Source organism: Eretmochelys imbricata, chromosome 1, assembly GCF_965152235.1.
Source record: "Eretmochelys imbricata isolate rEreImb1 chromosome 1, rEreImb1.hap1, whole genome shotgun sequence".
Taxonomy (NCBI): Eukaryota; Metazoa; Chordata; order Testudines; family Cheloniidae; genus Eretmochelys; species Eretmochelys imbricata.
In genome coordinates this window covers 201,319,763-201,345,859 of record NC_135572.1, presented here as the reverse complement: position 1 = coordinate 201,345,859, position 26,097 = coordinate 201,319,763, and the positions used below count along the sequence as shown (strand labels likewise).

At 47.2% G+C, this 26,097-nt stretch overlaps 1 protein-coding gene across 1 annotated transcript in view; it reads right to left on the bottom strand.

Moving 5' to 3' along the window:
- Positions 1 to 26,097, bottom strand: part of GTPBP8 (GTP binding protein 8) — a 385,924-nt gene that overhangs the window by 246,287 nt on the left and 113,540 nt on the right. The window lies entirely within an intron of this gene.

Here is a 26,097-nt window from a genome sequence, read left to right as displayed (position 1 = left end):
GTACTACCAGTTATAAATGGGGAACGAGATTATGGGGAACTTCAGGGGATCACGTCCTTCAGGTGGGTCACTCCTTCTCTCCCTCTGTCCAGCCCTTTTATTGGTTCTTACTCCATGCCCTTCACTGGGCCATCTGAGTGCCCTCTTCCCTAGCACACACCCCTCCCTTCATTCTTAGCCTTCCTGTCTTTTAAAGAAAAAATTGTACTTGGATTTCCAAACTGCCTTCCCTCTCTCTCTCTCTTTGATGTTAATTGTCTGCAGTGCTGGAGAGCTCCTTGGCTGATTAAATCTGAGAGTCCTCCCTGGTTTTATTGACCCATGAATGGGGGCCTCTTCAGTGCTCACTGGAGTGCAGTATCATTGCCCCTCCTCCTCCCCCCCCCCCATTTGGTTTGATGGATTAATCCTGCTGTGTAAAGAAAAGTGGGGTGGGATGGGAAACTGAAGCAGTGGGAAAGGGCGGGTGGGGAGAGGGGAAGAGAGAGAAGGAGCTTCAGCAAATGCTCAGCTGCCCTTGCTTAAAATAACACAGTTTATTTAAGCAGGTCAGCCACACAATAGCATGAGGGAGGTTGTTACCAAGCTCATGGGACCTTGTGTGTGTTGTGTAAGAGGCTGAAGTGGGTTTTAACCAAACTAGGAAAGCCGGCCTCTTCCTCCCCCCATGTGCACTGCGCACACACACTCTCCTCTCTTCCCCATAACACATGGCAGTCCTTGCTTCTTGAGCGCTGGCATGATGGACAGCTTGGGATGACACTGCTTCTCCAGCTGTGCTGACTGAAGATCCAGACTTGGCTTGGCTAGCTTGCTGACCTGGACTCCTGGAGGAGCTGTGGGTGGGGGTGTCTTTGTTGGCACACTGCCCCTCACCCCCCCTTTGTTTGAGGCATGTGCAAGGAATTCTCACCTCAAAAGGCTTCTAGCAACTCAGAAGCACTCATCCCTCAATCCCCACCCTACCCCCATTCTGATGGCATAAATGCTCGCTCTGAATGGCACAGACTGTCTGCAATGTTTTCAATGTACAAAGCTTCCTGAGCATGGAGAATTTCTTGGTCTTAATATCACATGTCAGAATTTAGTGTGGAGGAAAATAAGGTGGGGGGGGGGGCATCAGCTAAGTACATTGCAGGCTGGCTTCACCCTGTTCCCAGCTCTGCCAAAAATATCTCCGTCTTCCAGAGACAGAACATTCCTTGGTATTTCAGCCCTGGGCTCCCCACAATTAGCTCTGCCAATGCCCCTCACTCCTGACCCATGAACAGATTCAACTATTCCAATCTTGGGTCCTTTCTGATCTGACACTGCCAACTGATCAAATCACTCCAAATTGAGTACTGGTGATTTTGTAACTCTGGGAAATGTTCACAGATGAGCTGGGTTAGGCCACCAAATTCATTTTTCACTTGTGATACAAACCAGCTGTTGAATCGGGGTCACCACCCGGCAGACCAGAACAGTACGTGCTATTGTCCCCCAATAAAAACAACCAGCCCCTAAACCAATTCATGCGAAATCCATGCGTAATTCCCCCCACGCTTCCCTGTTTCCCTCCACTCACCAATGGCTGTGTGGGCTGATTTATACAAGGACCACTACAGAATTGTACCACTCCTGATCAGATTCATCTTCCCCACCAGAAAGTCAGCAACAGGAAATGAACAGACTCTCTCTCAGGAGACTTATGTAATTTTCCAGTCTCTCTCTTTCTTTCTCTGGCTTCAGAGTGAGCACGTTGCTGTTGGCACCACCTTGCCTGCTTCCTGGCACAGTTATTCAGTCAGCCTGCCAGACGTTTCAAGGCTTACTTGCCCTTTCCAGAGAATGGAAGCAAAGAGGGGGAGACAGGCTCCCTTGGAATGAATTGGCAGCCAGCATGTTTCCAAACACTGAGAGAGAGAAATCTGCCTCTCCAGACTCACCAAAGCTGCCACCGTAGCGGATTTGGGCCAGACAAATCTTAAAATTACCGCCATGCTGCTGGACATGCATGCTTTTCGGGGGACAGAATGGAACAACGAGAAGGGGGCAGAAGGTGCTGGCATTTTCTTTTAAGTCTGTGTTTTTGCAAAAGAGCACCACATAGGCACCACATAAATTCCTGCTCTGCATGTGCTGCTTATTTTAATATGTGGAATTCAACCAGTGTAATTAGGAGTAGCTGCAAATGGCCATTTCTTTGCAGAGAGTGCTTATTCCTCCCAGTCCACCTGTCTGCCTGCGCCTCTTTGTATGTGTGTGAAAGAGAGCATAGGGAACTGTGTGTGTGTCTGCGAGAGAGAGAGAGAGATCTTACATTGTGTTAGAGAGATTACAGTGTGTGAGCATGGGGGAGATTGTGTGTGTGTGTATGCATGAATGGACTGAGTGTATATCACTGGACTTTGTATGTATATAGATGAGTGTGTTGCTGTGTTCAATCGTGTGTGCACAGTGAAGACAATTAAGGAGGCCTTGCTCTAAAAGCACTGGACTGGGATTCAGGAGTTCTGAGTTCATTTCCTGTGTGACTTTGGGCAAGTCACTTAATATCTTCATGACACAGTAACTGTAAAATGGGGCCAATAGCACTTTCTTGCTCTCACCCATATCCCTTGGATTGTAAGGCAGGGACTGTCTCTCACAGTCCTAGCACAATGGGGCCCTGAGCTTGATTAGGCCATTGAGGCAATGCTGTGATATTACTAATAAATACATGACAAGTTATTTAAATTGGACACAAATTGAGCAAAAATGGCTTCATTGCTGATCTGGAGAAAATGAAAACAGACTTACTGCCCACTCCACAGCGTAGAGTGGATCTGCAGAGCTTTATGAAGGGGATACGTTATTTTTTGGCAAAATTCATTCCAATTTATGAGTAAGGGCTTTTAACCTGTCAGGTGCTGAGCACTCTGTTCCCAGTCCAGCAAAGCACTTGAGCATATCAGTAATATCACTGACTTCACAAAGATTACTTCTGGTGAAAGGCGCTACGCAACACAAGTCAGGCACCTAGTCCAAAGGAAAGATGGCACAGGGGACTGGAACTTAGGTTCAATTCCCACCCCAGCCACAGACCTGCTGTGTGACTGTGGTTGCCAGTGTTGGTGGGACGTAGGCCTGGTGGTTTCATTGCATGACATAATGACTCCAGGACAGCCCTGGAGGGTTGGCAACCTATGTGTGATGGTGAGCAAGTCACTTTACCCTCCCTCTGCCTCATTCCTCATCTGCCCTGTGGGGATAGTGGCTCTGTACTATTCAGAGGCTAATGTCTATTATTGTCTGTGATTTGCTTGGCTACAAAAGGGATGAGGGCCAGATAAATCCTGAGGCAGAGAGGCAAAGTGATACTGATACTATGAAATCCAGGTCAAATGTCTGTTACTATTTCAAACAGGGAGACCGTGCATTGTGGGTGAACTGACACTAACAAGATGGCCGAAAGAAAGAGCAGGGTCAGAAACCAAACTGAGACTGCGCTGTTTGTGAGGCAGGATGAGGGTGGCCTCTCATGCGTTCCCAGAAGACAGGACATTCTGGTATGTCTGAAGGGCTTGGGCCTACCCCACTGGCATGACCCCGCCCCCGCCAGCGTGTGCGTGCGAGGCCATGCTGGTGGAGGCGGAATGTCATGCTCTTCAAAATAGTGTCCTCTGTCTGACACCAGACAAAACCACATCCAGATGGGGGGGACTGTTTGGTTTAAAACCAGATGAATGGTCTGCGTCAACAGGACACCATCCCGGCATGGACTGGTGCCTATCCAGCCCAGCAGTTGATGCCTCTTATATCTCACCATCACTGCCACCAAGTCCTTCTTCAGCATCAAGACTGGATCAGCTCCAGCCCTGCCTGAGGCACCTTTGCCCAAAGGTTGTTTTAAAAACCCCAGCCCTCATTTGTTTAAAAAAAAACAACTCCCAAACATCTTGGCTTTGAAGAACAGCCTGGAGAAAAGAGAAAATAATTTCCCTTTCCTTTTAGTGTAATTCCTGGTACGTGTGTATTAGGGACTGGAGCACACAGGGATGGGGGGAGAGGGAGAGAATGGAAAAGTTCTCATTAACGGGGACAGCTCCCCCCAAATTCACACACACAGGTTCCCAGATTTCTCTGAGCTCGCTTTCTTCCATGGAGCACATCACAAAGCCATCTCTTCCTCCCCCGCCTGGGTTGTAAAATAACAAGTGTCATGTTATTGCTGAACTGCGGAGATCTGGTGCCCTGCAAAGAGAGCGGGGCAGTCTAATTAGGGAAATGAGAGCCATCCTTAATGAGCACTCCTGACTCAGTGGAGTTTAAAAGAGAAAGGAGAGAAAACTGGCTTGATTCACACAGCTTTCTCTTTCCCCTCCTTTCTGTCCTTCCCATAAACCTACTGCAGTTTGGTCCTAAGTCCAGGATTCTCTCTTCACTCAGCTTCTTGCTCCATGTCTGATTTCACTATTGATTCCAGCTTCTTGGCTGATTGCATTTTGTGAAGGTGTGTTTGCGTCTGGCTGTTTGTGTGCGTCGGTGTACCTCACTATGCTTTTGCCTCTGTGACTCTATGTATGTCAGTGGGTATCTCTGGGTCTGCTTCTTTATGAGCACAGATTGATGTGTGTGTACCTGCGTGTGTCTCCGTGTACACAGACTCCTCAGTCATAGAGAAATATACCATTGTCACCATGTGTGCTCATAAAACACATAAAGTGTTCCTCACATTTCACGAGAGGTACCAGCGTTGTTCCAATTGCCCCAGCGCCAAGCAATCAAGACAATGGCTGTGCCTACACCTGTCAGGTTGAGAGGGCTTATGTGGAGGGATGGGAACTGCAGATGCCCTTTTGTAGTGGGAACTCCCAGCTCAATCTCAGGGTGCCCATGCCCTCTCTTTGGTGAGCACTTTGAAATTTGTACCCCAGCCTTGGGCATCCCATGAATCAACTGTACTGGACGTCCCTTCCCTGCATATAATGCCCTGCACTCAGCTCAGATTCTCCACCACAGGTTCTAGAATGTTCACTGCAGTCTCTCATGCTAGCCACAATTCTTTCCAGGTTCCCACGCTGAGTTCAACTGGACTCGTAAGTGTGCTGACCTGTACCTAGAGCCCCTCTGGAGGAGGAGAAGTCAATTGCACAGATACACCTGTGAATTTCTCTCCTGCACTGATTTTATTAGCTATTCTAACTAAAGTTGAGCTTGAATTAAATGTCCCTCAACTTTGGGAGAGTTCAGCTCTGGCTCCCAGCTTTGCAGCTTGGGCCCAAGGGGAAGGAGGAGTTTGAAGTAGGTTCTGATGTAGGGTGACCAGATGTCCCGTTTTTAGAGGGACAGTCCCTTTTTTGAGGACTTTTTCTTGCATAGGTGCCTATTACCCCCCACCCCCGTCCCATTTTTTCACAGTTGCTATCTGGTCACCCTATTCTGAGGTGCACCACACTCCCACTTTACTGTCAGCCATGACCTTCTGCTGAGATCCTAGAACTTTATGGCTCCATAGAGAAGGTACATAATGCAAGGCTGAATGGAGGGCCTTATCTTCCTGAACGCAGAGGAAGCAGAGTGCTCCAGGGTTTACTAGACTGTAGCCTCCAGCTAATATTGGGATGTTATTCCCAAGTGTCTGCCAGAATCCTTGTTCAATTAAATTAGCACATGCTGAAATGCTTATGATAGGTTGTAGGGAGCTAGCTCTAAGCCAGAAGCGTGGGAGGAACGCAGTCCGACAGAAAGGAAATAAGCAGAGAACATTTTACCCATAAAAGCACTTTGCTTTCTCCTTGCTTCATAAATCAGCTTTCTCTGATCTCATCCAAGAAATACCACCAGCTGCCTGCTTCACCCTGCCTGGGAGACGGGCTCATTTTCGGGTTTGGATCTTACCTTGGGGCAATTAAGAGATCAAATTGTTTCCACCCCTCTCCTAAAAATTAGGGAGAAAACTAGTGTCTAGCATAAAGCTGCAGGCCCCATCTAGTGAAGTGTTGAGCACTTTCCCTTCCTTTAGAAGGCAATGGGAGCTGGGCGGGCTCAGCACCCCTGAAAATCAGGTCATTTATTTAACTAAATACAGAGTCAGGTGTCTAACTCTAGGCATATGGCTTTCAAACTGCTGGCCTAAGTAACTTCCCTAAAATTGCATAGGGCCAGATTGGCAACTCCTTATGTCCACTGCTGAGTAGTTGCTAACATGTGTCAACCCAGTGGTTTCACTGGGGCTACTCAAGTAAGTAATTGCTCACCACTGAAAGTAAAGGGTTCACAATCTGACTGATAGTGTGTCAGTGGCAGAATGAGGAGTAGAACCCAGAAGTCCTGAGACCCACTTCCCTGCACTAATCACTAGATAATTTCCCTAAAGCTGGTGAAAATTTTTTGAAATTTCAATGGAAAATGTTTTAATCAGTCTAATACTCATTTCCCTTTATGGCTCGAGGAGCTCCGATCCGTGCTGAGCACCTGCAGTTTGAATTCGACTGGCACAATGTTTTTTGTGTGTGAATTACGTAGAGAACCTAGAAAGCCTTAGCCTGAGAGCCAGTTTCCCTCTCCTCTTCCCCTGGCTTGATCTGACAGAGCTGGTGTGAGCCCAGTGTAAAATGACTGTGGGCACCACATCCAAACTAGTGGAGTGTCCTTTAGTTTTAAAGTTCATGTCACACTCAAGTAAAAAATGTGGTTACTAAATTGAGTAGGCAAGAAAACAGGAAATACGGCACAGCTCAGAGAATCAAAGCGTCATCTCCATAGCAGAGTATAATGGTATGGGCCCAAGCTGCAAGAGTTTTATCCGGTTTTCAAACCTCTGAAAGTCTGGCTGTGTTTGCCATCCCCTTTTCGGTTCAGCCTATGATAATGAAAGCTGCCAGTCACAAAATTTAGATCCATATCCAGGCTGCGGTTCTGCAGTGGAGTCAGCAAACTATTCCATGGCTGCTCTGTCCAGGCCAGGATTTAGGGAAATCCTGTGCTATGATACTGGGCAGCACAGGCTGTGCTAGTTAGTCAGAGGGAACCACAGTGTCTGTTGGTGTCCAGAAAGTCTCAATAAAGAATCCTCTTTATATTCATGACAGCCCAGTCTTGTCTCTTCTCCACTGTGAGGGACGAATTCTTAATATTATCAGAATGGCCAGGAGGCCAGCAGAGGAAGGAACAGATGCAGACTGGGGGATGGCTTGCGTGGAAACAGGCACAGCTAGAGCAGGAGCAATGAGTTGAAATGACTGGCCATGGGAGTGTTCCCAGCCAGCGTTCCCAGTGACATTGAGCGGACTGGAGAGACTGCTTCCCTTAGGAGCCTGTACAGCTGCCTTGGGGATCACCTGTATGCCAGGAGAGGTCTTCGCCTGTGGGTTGGCTGAACCCTGGTTGAATATTGTGCCTATCATAAGACCTGCAGGTAATTGCCTCTGATGACTCATCACGCTTTCTGGTTCACAAATGACTCATCAGGTTTAGGCAGGCTCAGACTCAGAGATACCACATCACTCCACCCCAACCCCCCCTTCAAAAGATGCCTACCAGGCATCTTCAGGCCTGGTTTGTCAGGGTATGACCGATAGAATTTCTGAAGTAGCTTGGGTTGTCAGCTGGCTCCCATGAGCTATCGGCTAGACCATAGCCCTTCCAATCAATGAGGTACCTGAGCCTCCCTCAGAAAACCTTGGAATCCAAAATCTGTTTCATCAGGTATTCTTCTTGCATCAAGACCATGACTGGGGAAAGAGGTGGCTGAATTCATCTGGGAAAGAAGTTGTTGGTGTACTTTTTCAGCAGAAAAACCTGGAACACTGGTGCACCTTCATCATATTGGGTGGTTGGAGTTTGAAGGCCACTGGATTAATCTGTTGGCTGACCCAGAATGGGCCAAGATATTGATAGTCCAGCTTTCTTGAGTGATGGTGGACAGTGCCCAGGTGTTGCATCAAGAGCCATACCTTATCCCTGACCACGATATGAGGGATGTCCTGCTGATGGAAATCAGAATATCATTTATAATCCTTGGCTAATTCAAGGTTGGTTTTCAGTTGTTGTGGATGTGGTGCAGGTACTTAACCATGTCCATGAAGAATTGAAAATCACCTGGTACCTGTGGATTGGCTGAACCCTGGTAGAATGGCATGGGGCCTATCACAAGACCTGTTGGAAATTGCCTCTGATGACTTATCACAGTTTCTGGCTCAGGAGTGACTCATCAGGCTTAGACTTGGAGGGGTAGCTTGGGCCTGGTCTACACTGCAGAGTTAGGTCAACATAAGGCAGCTTATGTTGACCTAACTATTTAAGCATCTACACTAAAATGTTGCTCCCACTGCTACAACTCACCCACTACGCCGATTTAACAACTCCACTTCCAAAAGAGGCGTAGCACTTAAGTCAATGTCATTAGGTCAACGCAGTGTCAGTGTAGACGTTGATTACGTGGTTAACGTTAACATTGGTCAACCGTTGCTGCCTTTCAGAAACCATCCCACAATGCCCCACACTGGCAGTTAAATTGGTGCAAGCGCTACTGGTGAGGATGCACACCGCTGACACAAGGATAGTAGTGTGGATATGTAAAACCAATTCAATTACTGCAGTTGACGTAACTGAGATCAACTTAATTTTGTAGCCTAGACTTGTCCTCTGACTTAGGCAGGCTCAGGTTCAAAGATATCACAAATATACACACATCAACACACCTAACATTTGGAGGTGTTTGGATCTAGGGTTTAAATTCAGGTGCCTCTCTAACTGTGATTGTGGATGGACTCAACAGCTCTGGAAATCTTTGAAAATCTCTGAGTTAGGGATGGAGCAAACCACCATTTGCAGCCAGTCTTTGAGGGGTGCAGGGAGAGAAACTGTTTAGGTTAAATTGTTTAGATTGGTTCCTGAGGTTACAACCAGATAAGTAGGTTGTAAGTGGGATAGAGCTTACAGTCTACGTAAGTGGTATAAACCCCATCACAAATAGACCAAAACACTGGAGACCATTAGACTACAGGAAACATGTATTGGTTGGGCTGGGTTCATAATAGAGTAGACTGCCTTTATCTTTGCCGCCTCTAAGTATTATGACTCTGTGATTACATAAGAACAGGCCTCAAATCTCAAACCAAAATAAATCCAACCTTTCCCTTTCTTTCTGAGTCTCATTTCTTGTTCCAAAAAGTCTGATCAACTTTTTTTTTAATTTGCTCGTCTGTTTCATATTAGTTTGTCCCCCATCCCCATGTGCTCCTTGGTTATTATCTTGGGAAGCTGAAGTACCCAGTACAAAATGAAAAAAAACAAACCATTTCTTAAGCACCTGAAAAGCACCGAGAATGATCACGCTCCAGGTTAAGCCTTCAAAAGACAGTGGTGTTCACTAAAAGTTGGAAAGCAGGTGCAAGGGCCGAATTACATGCCAGAGGAAATGCTTCTCTGGCAGGTCCAAAAGCAACAATGTCAGCGCTCTGAGCCGTTCCCAACCATCACTTAATGGGCGGCTGTGCCTGCCACTTGTGCTTTCTTACTTTGAGCTGCTCTGCTGCAGGACTACCACCCCCAAACACACACTCACACCGTCTTCTCTACCCCTTTTCCTATTCCTCCCCAAACAGACACACGGCACAACCCCCATTCCTCTCCTAATCCTTGGAAAGGTCTCCCTGATTTTCTTTTGAAAGCTTGGGTCATTCTAAAGCCCTGGGACCCTATTTGCCTCTCACTTGATCAGGAGTATCTCCACTGAAACTAGTGGGTGCAGGAGTGGTGCAGGATACTGGGCTGGATGGACCTTTGGTCTGACCCAGTATGGCCATTCTTATGTTCTTAGGGGGAAGATCAGCAGTGAGCCAGGTATAACTTCCTGACTCCACTGGCCTAGCCCTGGTGTGAGCACTGCCACTGGTATGATGTCCCTATGGATTTAAGCCAGTGGAGAATTGGTGATGACCCACCATACCTGCTTTGTCCCCCAACAATCCCCCTATGCTGGGGTGGGGAGTAGATGGTGCAGGAGCTGCCGCTGCCATCTTCATGCCAATGAAGAGTTCCCCTTCCCAAAGGTAATTCTCCACTGACCATTTATGGCCAGAAAGTGACCTGTTTGTGTCTTTGAGAATCAGCTCCTCTAAGTCTTATTTATCTATAACTGCAGAGAAGCCAGTGGAGTTCCATCAGGGCTGAATTGACCCTGTGGAGTTATACTGGTGTAAGTGAGAGGAGAACCAGGCCCTAGATATCCATAAACTCCTAGTCATCCCAGAGCCAAACCTCCATGAACAGAACATTAAGAGTCTGCCCCAAGAGATGCTCAACACCCTCAACTCCTAGTGATGGGAGATTGCTACTCAGAGGTCAGGATATGCCCCAGTTAAGGCTGCACACTGCCTTAACTCCTCTGGGTTTTTTGTGGAGGTTCCTAGTACAGCATGAGCAGTTAGTCTCATTAACAGTGTAGAGTCTATGTCTTTTGTAGAGTGTTTGTTTAACAGGCAAATGTTTACACAGCTTGTGGGGAGGGATTTTAATAGAAAATTAAACTACTGTAGCGCCCTTCATCTCTGTCCTACTCTTGCCAGGTCTCCACAGCCCCCAGTTTCCCATCCCTTTCCAGGGCACTCGTAATGTCTATAAAAGTCGAGAAAGTCTGCGTTGTAAATCAGTTTCTGTCCTTTATAACCAGAGAAAAATGTGTTGCATTTAATGTTGGGTTTGAGGAATTTATTTTTATGATTGTGGCTGGCTGGCTTGAGGAATAAGTCAATACATTGTGCTTGTAAAAAAAATTGGTCTTGCAGTGTGTGTGTGAGAGAGTATGCACACATGGGGTGTGTAAGCACGTGAGGGTGTGTTTGAATGGGGGTTGAGACTGTGGGTATTTGAGGGTGTGGGTCAGGGAGTATGTGTGCATGTTTGTGATTCTATGCGTATATGAGGACATGGGGGTGGGTTTGTGCATGCTTGTCTCTTTGAGTAGGGGACAGGAGCATGTGTATGAGGCTGTGCATATGTGGTGAGTGGAGTTGTGGGGGAGTCCAAGGATATGCATATGGGGTGTACATAGATGAGCATGTGTGTATCGGATGTACAAATGTGGGAGGAAAAGATGCACTTGTAGTTCATGAATTTAGCTATAGATCCTGTCTGGTGATCTAAATAATTATAGGCCTGTCAGTCTGGCATCAATCCCGGACAAGATAATGAAGCAGCTAATACAGGATTCCATTACTAAATAGTTAAAAGAGGGTAATGTAATTAATGCAAATCAACATGGATTTATGGAAAATAGATCCTGTCAAACTAACATGATATCTTTTTTGGATCCAATTACAAGTTTGGTTGATAAAGGTAACAGTATTGACATAAGATACTTAGACTTCTATGTGGCGTTTCACTTGGTTCCACACGATATTTTGATTAAAAAACTAGAATGATATCAAATTAACATGACACACATTAAATGGATTAAAAAATGGCTAATTGTTGGGTCTCAAAACGTAACTATAAATGGGTCATCGTCATTGAGCAGGTGTGTTTCCAGTGGGACTCTGCAAGGATCAGTTCTTGATTTTATGCTATTTAACATGTTTATCAGTCACCTGGAAGGAAACATAAAATCATCATTCATAAAGTTTGCAGATGACACAAAAAGTGGAGGAGGGGTAAATAATGAGAGAACAATTGATTCAGAGCAATCTCGATCTCTTGGAAAGTGTGCACAAGCAAACGTTATGCATTTTCATCAGGCTAAATGTAAATGTATCCACCTAGAAACAAATAATGCAGGCCATACTTACTGGAAGGGGGAGTCTATCCTGGGAAGCAGTGACTCTGAAAAAGATCTGGGGGCTGTGGTGCGATAATCAGCTGAACATGAGCTCCGAGTGTGATGCTGTGGCCAAAAGAGTTCATGTGATCCTGGGATGTACAAACAGGGGAATCTCAAGTAAGAGTAGAGAGGTTATTTTACGTTTATATTTGGCACTGGTGAGACCACTGCTGGAATAGTATGTCCAGCTCTGGTGCCCACAAGTCAAGGAGGATGTTGATAAATTGGAGAGGGTTCAGAGAAGAGCCGTGAGAATGATTTAAGATTAAGAAAACATGCCTTATAATGAGAGACCCAAAAAACTCAGTCTGTTTAGCTTAACAAAGAGAAGGCTAAGGGGTGATTTTATTACAGTCTATAATTACTTACATGGTGGGCATGGATCAACATTCACGTCACGCTCCCAGTCAGTAGCCAGCCCAAGCCTGGGAAGCTAATGATCCAACCACCGGACCAAATTTAGTGATGAATCCTGGTGACTCTACCTGAGGCACATTGCACATATACTAAGAAGAGAAGTATTTACATAGGAAACAAATTTTAATAATGGGCTGCTCAATCTAGCAGAAAAAGGTGTAACACGATCCAATGGCTGGAAAGTGAAGCGAGACAAATTCAGACTGGAAATAAGGAGTATATTTTTGACAGTGAGGGTAATTAACCATTGGAACAATTTACCAGGGGTCACGGTGGATTCTCCATCACTGACACAATTTTAAAATCAAGACGGGATATTTGTCTAAAAGATCTGCCCTAGAAATTACTTTGGAGAAGTTCTATGGCCTGCGTTATGCAGGAGGTCAGCCTAGATGATTACGATAGTCCCTTCAGTCCTTAGAATCTATGAGGGTGTATGTGTGGGTGTGTTTGTGTGTGGGGAGGTGTGCATGTCTGGGTGTGTGGGTATGAGATGAATCCTAGCCCTGGGTCACTGGCTTTTGGAGTTTATTTGCCAAATAATTTGGGACCCATTTCAGAAGATCAGTACAAAGCCTCATTTTCTAGATGTATTTGGAAAGTTTCCAAGCTCTCCTGATATACCTGCCCTCAGCTGCCATATCACCCCAGGCCTTTTCTCTCCTCTCACTCCCTTTCTCTCTTCCGACCTCCCTTTCTCCTTCTCCCATTTCATTCCTTCATTCCCTATATCTCTTCCTCCCCTTCATTTCTTCCTTCCTCTTCTTTCCCTTCCCTCTTTCTCTGCTGCTCTTCTTGTCTCTCTTCCCCCACTCCTGCAGCCTTCCTGCCTCCCCCCTTTCTTTCCACTCTCCTCTCTTACTTCTTCCCCTTGCTTCTTTTCCCACTGCTCTCTCACCCCTCATTCTTTTGTTCTCCCTCTTTCTCTCCCCTCCACCGCCTCTGTCTTTCCTGCTCTCAACTTCCTCACTCCCCGCCCTTGCCAAAATAAAATTCCCCCATGTGAAGCTACAGACTGCCTTCCAGCTGCTAGTGAGACCAAGGGTCCCGGGCATGGGCTCAGCTCTGAGTTCCACAGGGTATTGTAACCTTGGGTACCAAGGCTATAAAATCTTTAGTGTCTCTAGGAAAGATGATTGTAAATTCTTCAGAAGTCGCACCACGGGTGTAAAGTTTCTCCCTCCTTTCCCCAGGCCTCTATGAAAGGGGCTGTGTAGTAAAACAAGGGGCTCACACCTCCCAACAATCCCAGCTGTTAAAGCACTGGCTTCGGTCTATGAAATGTTGACCTGTGGCTGATGTCCTGTGGCCTGATTCTCTCACGGAGTTTTTAATATCTTGCAGGGAAGAGAATCAGGTCTTGTGGATCTTGGTCACTTTTAGTATTTGACTTTAAATACACGAGTAACAATAATAAGAAGGATCTAGAGGGACTCTGTTCTGACTGTTGAGCAAACAGAAACACATAGACTCTGAAAAATCACTGCTAACATGATCCAATTCACTCTCACTGATTCTGTATCAAAGGTGCTCAAGTTTTATAAATTCAGAAATGTTTTTACTAACTTCCTGTGCCACATACTCCACATGGGATCTGGCTATTCAGCTGGGCATGTCCTGGCTCTCACTCGGTCACCCATTTTAAAGATCCTGCCATCAGAACTCAGCTGAGAGTTTTGCTCACACGTTGTAGGGAAAGAATAGAATCCAACTCACTGTCCTATAGCTGTTTGGCTGACAGGAATAAAACCTGGAGCAGGTGTGGTGCAAAGACACACAGAGAGCAGAACTGTGGAAAAGGAAGGGACCATAATTACTCGATCACTTTTCTGACCCCAAGCATAACATTATGACACTCTGCATGGGAATTTGACCATGTGGCCTTCCACAAAAAGAATCAGATGCCTAAATTCCTGGGCATCTTTAGACAATCAAAAGTCCGGAAGGGGGGGCTGGTAAGATGAGAGGCTGGCAGGATGAGGTAGGAATCATTGATGACTGTACAGCAATCATAGCATTGTACCATGCATAGATCTGTCAGATGAGCTAGTGTGAGATTGCAGTGTCAAATCCAATGTCTCACATTAATAGCCTGATCAATAAATTTAACTCTAATTTGCACCCAGGTCAGGTCTGCTCTTCACAACAGGCCGCTGTTCAACACATAGCAGGAAGTGAGTCAGACACTAATAAGATTCTCCTTGTTCTCCTAGATTTCTCACTCAAAGAATGAAGAAAGGAGCGATGCTCGTGTTAATGAACCAATCTGTCACTTCTGGAGACAGTGGCACAAATTTGTGTCACATGACAATTGAAGATGAGTTTGTGATTCTCGTCCTTATCGACTGAGTATACATTTGCCCATAGTGTCAAAGTGCTGCCATTCAGCATGATGGGAAAGACCCAGGCCTGGAAGGGCATTGGCAGAGCTGTGCAGGGAGCCCCGGACTGGAGTAGCAGTGGGGGCTGCAGATCAAGAGAGAGGGGCATTGGCAGAGCTGTGTGGGCAGCCCAGGACTGGAATGGAGGGTGACTGAAGCAGCCAGGGCATTGGCAGAGATCTGTGTGGGACAGCAAGGAGTTTTGTAGGTCAGGCGTGATGCGCATTTAGCAGAGCTGTGTGGGAGACTCGCTCCGCACCTGGCTCGCTCTGGTCTAGTCTATACAGGGAAATCCAGGGAAATTAATCCAGATTAACTAAAGATATCAATTTGAAGCAGATTAGTTAAACTGCATTAAACCCCTGTGTGAACACCCTCATTTTGGGCTTGTCTGCACTATGGGCACTGCAGCAGCACAGCTTCAGCACTGTAGCTTCCTCTCCTGCTCTTGTTACCTCCCCAGAGTCCCGGGGGCTTTCAGCTTTCCAAGACTATTGTTGTCAGAGGACCATATGGATTAGTCATCCATGCCTCCAATGTTGTCCACGGCCTGATGTACCTAGTCCATTGTGCAACAGTGGACATGGATATGCCCTGTACCTTACTTTCCGAGATTTACAGGCTGAGCTGTAAATCAGGTCTCCAATGATCAGAGCAATGTGGCATAGTGGATAGAGCACTGCAGTGGTACTCAGGAGACCTAGGTACTATTCCCAGCTCTGCCACTGGGTGACCTTGGACAAGTGATGTCCCCATTCTGTGCCTCAGTTTCCCTATCCCCCGCTCCAAAGTGTTTTACAACGAGCTCTACTGATGAAAAGCACTATATCAGAGCTAGATATTACTATTTGTGCAAGTATTACTCACTGGTGAGTGCATATTACAAGTCCCCCTCTGTGCCCATTCACCTACACAAGCAGGTCAGGATCCCGCCCTGGGTTTGGCTGAACCTCCCCAAGAAAAATAGTCTTCCCCCCTACTCAGCCCAGAGATGTCTCCCAAAGATTTGCCTTTTTGCCTTCTGTGCCATGGGCTAACCCATCAAAAGAGCTCAACAATGGCCTCCCCCTCTGGAATGTGCCAGCCTATTTGATTTCTGGGTTGTTGGGCAAAGCCCATCAGGACAGCACAAGGTCCACCCCTCAGGTGTCAGGAGGCGCCACAAATCTCAGAACATCAATTAATTACATGGGGCAAAGAATGAAAAACAGGGATGGGGGAGCAGGTCACAAGGTCACAGGGAAGCCTTATGCGGAGAGCCATTAACAATGTCCCTGACCCAAGGACGCCAAGGAATCAGTGCAGCCAAAAAGTTCCAGACTGACAGCCAGTGATACTGAAGTCCTCTCTTCATCCATAAAACAGGTACAGCACAGAGCCAGCTTCCCCGCATTGCTCTGCCTATGTGTATTCACAATAAGCTAGAAGAGGGACTGTCTCTAGAGATGAGAGGGTAATTCAGTCTCCAGGCCCTTGCCAGTCTTTGGCCTCTCCACTGCAACCACCAGAGAGAGGGTCCAATGAGTGGGAATTCAGGGGGTAGCTTTTGTGATGTGTCCCCAGGGTGGATTGAACTCCACCCAGCTCATTTCCACTAGGCCACCAAAACAGCCACTGGAGGCGAATGACTTTCAATCACTCCTGACCTAGGCTGGCTTTGAGACCATGACCCAAATGCCCAAGTCTCTGTAGCAAAGTGGCTGTTTAATGACACTATTCTAGCTCAAATTCTGAGCACAGGGGCTTTGACATTGCTGTTTGTTTTCTTATCTGAGAAGCTCAAGAGAAGCTCAAGACTTAAAAGCAAACCCTTGAAAGCAGAGCATTTCTAATCACATAAAAGTCTCTGTGCAGGCCTGGGCTGAAGAGGGGGTTTGTGACTTTAATCTTTGCATATCCCTTTCTTTCTTCAAGCATCTCTCTCTTGCACACACACACTCACTGCTCCCCCCACCTTCAATAGTATAATACGCCTAGAGAGGGGAAAGCTGAGGAGGAGGTGGAGGAGGGAGGAGGGAGGAGGAAGCCAACCCCCACCCCCACCCGCCCCCATGCTGAGTCCGAGTAGACTTTGTGAGAAAGCGTCTCTCCAGCTGCAGCCCAGCCCGGTGGGAGTCAATTAATTCTGAATAACCTAAACCGACAGAGGTATTTGCATTCACAACCTGACTGATGACCGTATAAAATTGATTTATGAATTGAAGTGCTTCCCCTCCCCTTATCCCTGATTCAAGCCATAATTGATTATATGTGCTGCAGCGAAATTAAAGAAAAGAAAATTTAAAAAAGAAAAGAAAAAAGGGAGGCCCCACAAATGCTGCTCTGTATTCTCAAGGTTTCCCGGGATTAGCCGATCTATTCATCGCTTATCATTTTTTATTTAAAAAGTTGCTTCCCCTCCCCACCCCGGCGACCACCACCTCCCACTCTGGGATGCAGCCCAGAGCGAAGGACCAAGAGAGAGGTGGACGGGAAGGTGCAGTCCGACTGCCAGGAAACTAGCAACTTGGCTGCCCCACAGACGTATGGGAGTAGAAGGGTTCTCTGATGCCCTTACTGGTGGGGAAGGAGAGCCCATTCTTCAACCTGTGCCCAGCGCAATAACAATGGTAGGCCTCAATCCTGCAGAGGCATAAGCACACGCTTAACTTTGTGAGTAGTCCCATTGGGAGCCTTTGCAGGATGGGGATTTCACTTTGTCCTTCTACAGTGCTTTCTGCTGACGATCTTTAATAGCACCATGTGTATGGTGTCTTTCATCCATACATAGCACAGCATCCATACCCACAAAGGTGGGTAACTATAGCAATATAGGAATTAACAAAACCAGCTCAGAGCCATGGTTCCTCTAGTCCAGTCCCTGTCCGTGACCAGCATCAGCTGCTTCAGAGGAAGGTAAAAAAAACCTTCCAGTAGGTCACGGGTGGACAAACTATGGCCCGCCGCATCCGGCCCTCCAGATGTTTTAATTTGGCTCTCAAGCTCCCACTGGGGAGTGGGGTCTGGGGCTTGCCCCACTCCACATGGCTCCCAGAAGCAGCGGCATGTCTCCCCTCTGGCTCCTATGCATAGGGGCAGCCAGGGGGCTCCACACGCTGCCCCCGCCCCAAGGAATCATGGCCAATGGGAACTGCAGTGGAGGTGCCTGCAGACAGGGCAGCGCGCAGAGCTGCCTGGCCGTACCTCCGCATAGGAGCCGGAGGGTGACATGCTGCTGTTTCTGGGACCTGCCTGAGGTAAGCGCTGTACAGAGCCTGCACCCCTGACCCCCTCCTGCGCCCCAACCCCCGGCCCCAGCTCTGATCCCCCTCCTGCCCTCCAAACCCCTCAGTCCCAGCCTGGAGCACCTCCTGCACCCCAAACCTCTCATCCAGCCCCACCACAGAGCCCGCACCTCCAGCCAGAGCCGTCCCCCCAGCACCTGAACCCCCTGCCCCAGCCCAGAGCCCCAGCCCACACCCTGAACTCCTCATTTCTGGCCCCACCCCAGAGCCTGCACCCCAAGCCATAGCCCTCATCCCCTCCCACACTCCAACCCCCAATTTTGTGAGCATTCCTGGCCCGCCATACAATTTCCATACCCAGATGTGGCCCTCAGGCCAAAAAGTTTGCCCACTTCTGCAGTAGGCAGTTATAGGACAACCTGCTCCAGAGAAAATTTCCTCCTGACCCCCAATAAAGGTTGGCTTGAACCCTGAAGCATGTGGGTTTATGTCCCCACCAATTTTCTTTAATTACTGTTCTAACCCTGGATATTCTCATTATCCCATTCTTTTAATCGACTTATCTCTTTGCCATTCAGATTTATATAGATGGGAAAACGGCTGCAAAGAGAGGTGATGTGACTAGCCTAAGGTCACACAGGGGTTCAGTAGCAAAGTCAAAAACAGCATGTAGGTAAGCTGACCCCCATTCTAGTTCCCCTTTCTCACTCCCTCCTTCTAAACAGTTGCCAAACATTCAAGAGAATCGAAGCCTCTCAGACAGAGGGAGGTGACTTTTTACCAGAGCCAGGTGAGACATTTCCCTTACAGACCCCAAGCCCCATGAAAATCCCCTGGGTTAGGATTTCATTATAAATGCATTACCCACACCAGGCTCATCTCAAAGTATTCTAAGGCTCACAAGCCTTTTGAACAAGAGCTGCAAAGTTTGGGCCTGAAGCCAGAGCTGAACTCTTCCAAAGTTCAGGTGTGTTTGGCTCCAGGCTTTGTTTTGGCTCCATATCTGGTTGACATGATTTTTAATCATGCAGTTTTGAACTGCTTTAGTATTCATAGACTCAAAGATGTTTAAGGCCGGAAGGGACCATTGAAACCACCTAGCCTGACCTCCTGCATAACACAGGGCTCTTTTACAGTTATGGAAACTGAGGTGCAGAAAAGGAATTTTTAGCTGTTGTGAGCAGCTGGAAAGAGGAGGTTAGGCTAGCAATCTGAGCCCTAACTACAGTGTTGCTAGTGTCACACTGTGATGTAAATCTAATTGAATCTAGTCAGATGTTTCTAAAGTGCCCAGGCATCACTTTAGTCTACAGGTGCAATATCTAGTCTGATGAAGACTTCGAAGGCATAAGTACATCTATCAAGACTACATAAGGTTGCGACGCCTGATGTGGATGTTGCTGATCACAGGCAGGGAACTAAATGACGAAACATCAAATGAAGGATTTCCCTTGGCAGCTTAGAAAGCCTGTTGGTAAGGAGCTGATCCAGGGGCCGTTGCATGGCCAAAGTAGTAGGGATAGCTGTCGAGTTAAAAGAGAATCCACTTTGCCTGTCGCCTACAGGCCTAAAAGGACTGCAGCCAAAGGTTTCAGTCAAAGGCCGTATCCTGACCCTCATGAATGAGGCATTAATTTGAACAGAGAGCAACCTCATACAGATGAGTAAAGCAGGTGCACATGGGACTAAAAGCCCCTGAGATTGGCCTGCCTTCTGCCCAATGGCTAGCGACTTCACACCCTCATGCAGACCATCGCCGAGCCCAGCCTTGCTTATTGTTTGGCACTGCGCAAAGGGCAGGTCCGCTCAGAAATGCTCCCAAGGAGCCAGCCGCTCTCTCTTCTGCTGCAGCTTCTTGTGAATCCATTAATATTCACCCCACTTATACATCTGGGCTGTCACGGCATGAGTTACTTATACCATTAGCTTTACAGTCATATCAGCCATTGCTCAGGGATAAATTGAAAGTTTCAGGGCGTGTGGGAGTGTGTTGTGACAAGGTCCCAAATCCCTATTTGCGTTCCAGCAAAGCGGAAGTTAACTCCTGGCTCAGATCTCACTTAGGTGCTCAGGGAAGAGCGATAATGGTGGGGACTGAAGACCAAGCCAGCAGTCCCTCAGAAGGAACATGGGCAATCCTATCAAAACTGAGTGGGACTCAGAGGGAGGCTTTGTGGGTGCAGAATTGCAAATCCAGTGGAAGGCAGCCTACAACCTGAAGCGGAGTTCTGGCTCTGTTTAAATAATTATGTTCTGTTGTAACGTGGGACCACGAATAAAACTCCCACATGAAATACTATTGTGTCATAGCTGGACCTCCTCCACCAGCTTACGGGGGGACTGCTGGGAGATGGTGCTGCAGAGCAATGCTCACCTTGAGTACAAGCTCTAGTCTACTGAGGCTATGTAACCATGCTGTGTGATCCTTGGAAAAGCCCCTTCTCAGTTAGGAGCCTGAGCAAACAGTCACTGTTTGATGCGGACATTAAGGAAGCAAACACATGGCATCTACTCAGGCTGCTGTCTAAAAACGCTGAACACTACTCCTAACCCAAACTCATTCCAGACAGCAAAGGCTTGAGAGCAGTGGTTCTCAACCATTTTGGGCTCAGGACCCATTTGTAAATGTTTATGGCCTGTCGCGACCCAGTAAATAGTCTGAGGTTGGAGGCCCCGGGGTGGTTTTGGTTGGGCCCTGCCAGGCTGGGGGGTTGGGTCCTGCCCAGCACTCATCCCACAGTGGTGACCCCTGCAGCTCCTGTGCCGTGGGGCTGGCTGGGCTTGGCTCTCCACTCTGGGTGTTGCAACCTCCAGGGCTGCAGCGCCACTAAGGTTTAGCCCTGCCCCCCTGACTGGACCAAATTTGTGCGAGTTAAGCTGCGACCTGGCTCATGGGGTTGCAGGGCCACTCACACACATTTGGCCTACCCGGGCTCTAGTCATCATGATGGCTGGGCCAAAGCTGAGTGGCGCTGGGACCCTAGAGGCTGCAGTGCCTGGAGCTGGGAGGCGAGCCCAGCCAGCCCTGTGGGACAAGGAGCCACAGGAGCTGCCACGCAACCCTTTGAAACATTCTGGTGACCCAATTTTGGGTCCTGATGCAAAGGTTGAGAAACCCTGTTTTAGATCTCATTCAAGCCTATTGTTCCCTGGGGCTGGGCTGCTCCCCCTGAGAGCAAAGGCCATGAGGCTGGCTGAAAGTTCAGAGTTATTCCCCCTCCCTCCACACTGGCCAGTGAAGTAGGCCCCTGGTGGAGAATGTTCACTGCACCCCGTCAGAGGTTGGTGGGGTGGTGGCTATGCTCCCTGTGTGTTGCGGGATGTACAATGCCTGCCTAATGTATGGTGTCTCCAAGAGCTTCTCCTGGCAGGTGCCTTGAGGGCACAATTTAGCCCAGAGATGGGATGTTAAAGTTTGGCTGTAGACATTGATAGTCCAACAGCTTGTTCTGTTTGGCCAGTTGGGTTTATTAGATGATGACACCACGTGCACTATAACAGAGTCTGTAGTCCCGTCCACGACTAATAAATCCAGCCCAGAGCAAGGGAGAGTCTGTGAGGTGACATGAGGCAGCATGAGCTGTGTTAGTCTGTCTGGGAGCTGGAGAGCTAGCAAGAACCGCAGGATCTGTCTGTGTCCAGCAGCCTCAGTAAAGAATCCCCTTTGTACTCAATACGGCCCAGCTCTGTCTCTTCTCCACTGTAAGGAACATTACAGATGCCAACTTCTAAAAGTGCACAGCTGGAACCTCATCCTGAGAAATACTGGAAGGTCCCTACATCCTGGCTGTTAAATGAGTGGAGAAAGAAGTTAATAGGGGAGACAAAAGGGAAGCTTGAAGAGGTGGGTAGAGGGAATAGGAAATGTAGGGACAGGGATTGGGGCAATCAGGAGGAGAAAAAGGGACAGTTTTATAATGTCCCTTCCATTTTTCCATACACATCATTTAAACCTGAATGATTTTTATTGTAGATGAAGGAAGAACAATAGCAAGAAAGAAAGAGAATGGAAGTAACGTCTCCATTAGAGAGCACAGAGTGTGTGTCTCCACCACACCAACCAGCAGCAACTCTGAGAACAAAATGGCGGTTGGTGCTGCAAATTAAAGTTACAATACACAGAAAATAAAGGCATAATGCAGAAAATAAATGCAGTTTCATTACTCCATATGTCCTTACAAATTAATTATAACAACAAACTGCTTCTGTATTACCATCATGCTTAGGAACTTCTGTCATGACCAGGAGACCCCATTGTGCTAGGTGCTGTACAAACACAGAACAGAAAGATGGTCCCTGCCCCAAAGAGTTAACAAACAGAGTGTAAGACAAAGGGCACCAGGTGGAGACAGTTTGTGGCTCTGCAGACATTTTAAACCTTTGTTTGGTATAAAGATTGATTCCGTTTCCCCCTGAAGTTAATGGAAATCTGTCTATTGACTTGAATGGGAACTGGGTAGGCCCAAATGTGGGCCTTGTTTGATCTGCCAAATGTAGTTTTTATAACACACGTTGAGCCAGAAACGATGCTTGGGTCACAAACTGCTCTTGAGACTGTAGTTGGGCATCTGTGGGGGTGGAGAATGGAACCAGAGAGTTGGGAGAACGTAACAGAGAAAAGTTTAGCAAAATATTCATGGATAAGTATATTTCAAAGAGTTCCCAGTCCCTGCTTTTTTTAAATCCTTCTACCAGGAACTGTTTTTTGTAACGGAAGGCGCTGCTGCGTACTGCACTCCTTTCTTCCAGTATTTTTAAATGTTAAAAAATAATAATCTGCCACACACTAATAAGCTACATGTCAGCCAGGGTGGGCATTAGTTAGCTATTGGACCACTTTATGGGTGGTTAAAGGCCCTCAGCCTTTGCCCTGTTGTCTGACAATGCACCCAAGGCTTGCATCTCTAGCTGTCTGTAACTCCCCCTGTTGTGGTTTATGGGGGTATAACTTGGTCCGTGATCATGCCCTATTTCTGTCATTGTACAGGATCTGTTCAACTGTTACAGAGTGAAACAAAATCATGTAAGAAAATATCTGTTTATCAGGGGGGAATTCATCCCCATAAAGAGAGACACCAAAATGCCTATGCACGCACCACTGAAGTCCAATTAAGCCCTCAAAGTAGGGAGGAGAACAACTCTCAGTTGGTGAATGGTGATGGTGCTGGCTCTTACATCAACTGCTCCCCCTGCCCGTGTAGGGGGCATGATGGGGCTGGAAGACAGAGAGGGAGGAGTGGAGCTCTGCTCCCCTGTAACAATTCTCAGCTGGTGTCTGACTCCTGAGGGACCATAGTCAGGTGTTGTAAGTGGGAGCAGCTCTGAGGCTGTTCTAATGTACATCAAAGTTGAGGCCAGGGGAGCCTGAGAATCAGGGAGTTGTAATTAGCCAAGTGCCAAGATATGCTTGGAACCATGTCCCACCCCATCCACACAGTCTTCTGCACCAAGCATATCTTGGCACAGGAGACAGGCTGGTCTGTTGGTATTTTTACCTGTTCTTTCCCCAGTTTTAATAACCTGAGCTGCTGAGGAAATTTTTTAAATAGATGTCTTTGATCTTGATGGTACATTATTATTCCTTATTTGTATTATGGTATGTCTTAGGGGGTCCCACCCAGATTGAGGCCCCACTGCACTGCACTGGGAGTCAGAGATGGTCCTCGTTCTGAAGACCTTATTACTTTAATATCACGTACTGCAGGTCATTTGTAGATACAGCACTTATTTAGGCAATGCAAAATTCAAAACGCAAAGTAAATATTTTTCTAAACAGTAGAGGCCCAGCACTCATGCCTGGCTGAGCTGTGTTTTACACACTACCCAGACATGTGAGGGGACGAAAGATGGCTGTATAAGATATGCTTTAGTCAAATACAAGTTATTGGGCTCCACGCATGGATAGCTGAGTGAAATGTGTTTTACAGGAGGTCAGCCTAGATGTTCACAATGGTCTCTTCTGAGTCGATGATCTGATATGCCACTTTAAAATCCTCACATCCCCTGGAATGCGGGGGCCAGGGGGGTGATTCAAACCCAGCAGCTTCTGGGCTCCCCAGCCATACTCCTAAGCTAGGCAGTGTGAAGGGAGTGCTCAGCTTTTGAGTCACTTTGCACCACTGAAGCAGCACACATGATGGTGGCTATTACAGAGGCTGGGATCCTGCCCTAGCTGCTGCGGGATCAAAGTTTTTCAAAGAATGCCAGCATCTCAGTTCTCTCGCTATTTCCCAGATATTAAGGTGAGGGGCACCTGAGAAATGTAACAGATTTCCATTTCTTTCCATTTGGAAAATAGCAAAAAACATTCGGTTTCTTTTATAAACAGATCATCTCAGCAATGTTGACTTTTGTAAATTGAAAAAGGTTTTATGAGAGTCAAATCAAAATTCCATCTGTGATGCTAGCACAGCTCCACACAGGCAGGGTTGTAAGAGAGAGGAAAATCTGCCCCCCCTTCCCCAAATATGTATTTAATTTTTGGAGGGGGGAAATAAACGTATGGAGCCAGAGATCCCAAATTACATGTGGAGAGGGAGATTTTTCTGTGCTGATTCCTTAAGCCAAGAAAACACAGGGTGGGTTGTTTCTAGAAATGGCAACTCAACAGCTGTGCCAGCAGGTCGTATATTACAATCTGCTATAAATCCAGGAGGGGATGCAAAACAGAGAGATAGTTCCTAGATTTCACTGGGTTTAAACTGAAATTCCATCCACTCTTTCCTTGTAGCAGCAACCCCCAAAGCCCTGGGAAACTGTGATAAAAACAAGATTTCACCTCCATTTACAGCTTTTTTCACTTCAGATAAATAAAAGTTTTTCCAAAATTACTTTTGCACTCTGCCCCTCTCTGGCCTCCCCCCACCTCCGTAACAAAACAGCCACACACAAAAAAAAGAAGTTTAAAAGACATTCTTTATTTCCCCCTACAGCTGCCCCTGTGCAGCCCCCCCCCTCCTTGCTCCAGTGCATGCTGGGTAATGCCATGTATTCTTAGACTCCCAATGGCCCCCATTACTGTCAATTAGTTACGGAATGCTACTGGGATTCATGCCTGACAGCTCCAGCAAAGCAGGAGAAATGGGCTCAGTAGGGAGCGAGGGGCCTGCCCTTTTTTTTCCTCCACCCCACCCCCCCATGAAAAATACCTTTCTCAGCAAGGCTTTCTAACAGCCGCCTCTGCCCCCCATCCACTCTATCTGCATGCACACACATGATGTGTGCTTGTGTATATTGTGCTGGATGGTGAGAACGCTCGGTTCAGGAGACTCCGAGAAAGCTGATCTCCTGAAATAAGGGGGTCTTCAAAATCCTTGCGTGTTTCTCTCAGTAGCCCCAAAGGGCCTCCTGTTACAAATTCCTTGGCTTCAACTCCCTGAGTGTGTAACATCTCACTCCTCCCTTTCAACCCTTCCTACCCCCCTTCAGAAGGAGCTGACAGGTCGGAAGGTTAACTTTATTCTGTATCAAGTGTGGGTCTCACTCACCAGAACCCGCTTCTTGCCCATTTCTGCTGCCCTCCAATGTGAGTGCAACTCCCCCAACCCTGGAAATCCAACACAATAAAGGACTAGGAGGACGGGTTGCTCCAATAATCTCACTGTGAATGTTTGCACAGCAAGGTTTTAAGGAAGAGGTTTAGGGTTTAATGGTTTGGGGGTTTCTCTGGACACACTGCAGAAATGAGATATCATTTGGGCGAGAAAGTTTCCCCACTCTCTAACCCTCGGCACTGGGCTCCTAAACACACCCATGGCGTTCTCAGAGAAGGGGAAAAAAGGGTGTGTATCATATAAGACCCAGTTATGTCACTTGTAGCACTGCCATTTAGAAATGGAGTTAACTTGCTTCCAGCCTGGTCCCCTGCTTGTATCATCCTAACTGGTTTGATTTTTAAATAACACTTCACTCTTCCATAGTGCATTTTACAAACATTGGACCAGATTCTAAACTGGCAAAAATCCATGAAGTGCCATTGACTTCTTTGGAGCTAACCCAGTTTACATCAGCTGAGGGTCTGGCCCACACAAACTAGTGTTGATAGATCAATGATCGTATTGTGAGTAAAGAAGAGGATTTGGGGGGTTCTATTCCAGTCTCTGCCACTGACCCTCAGTGTGGCCTTCGCAAGTCATGTCACCTCCCTTTAGCTGAGCCACGTGCAAACATATTCTTTGGTTTTGGCCCATGTGGCTTCACTTTCCCTTCCCCGTGCTTCAGACTGAAAACACAATCCAATTTAAGCCAATGAGTTTCACCTGACTTAAATCAGAGTGGCTCAAAACCAGCA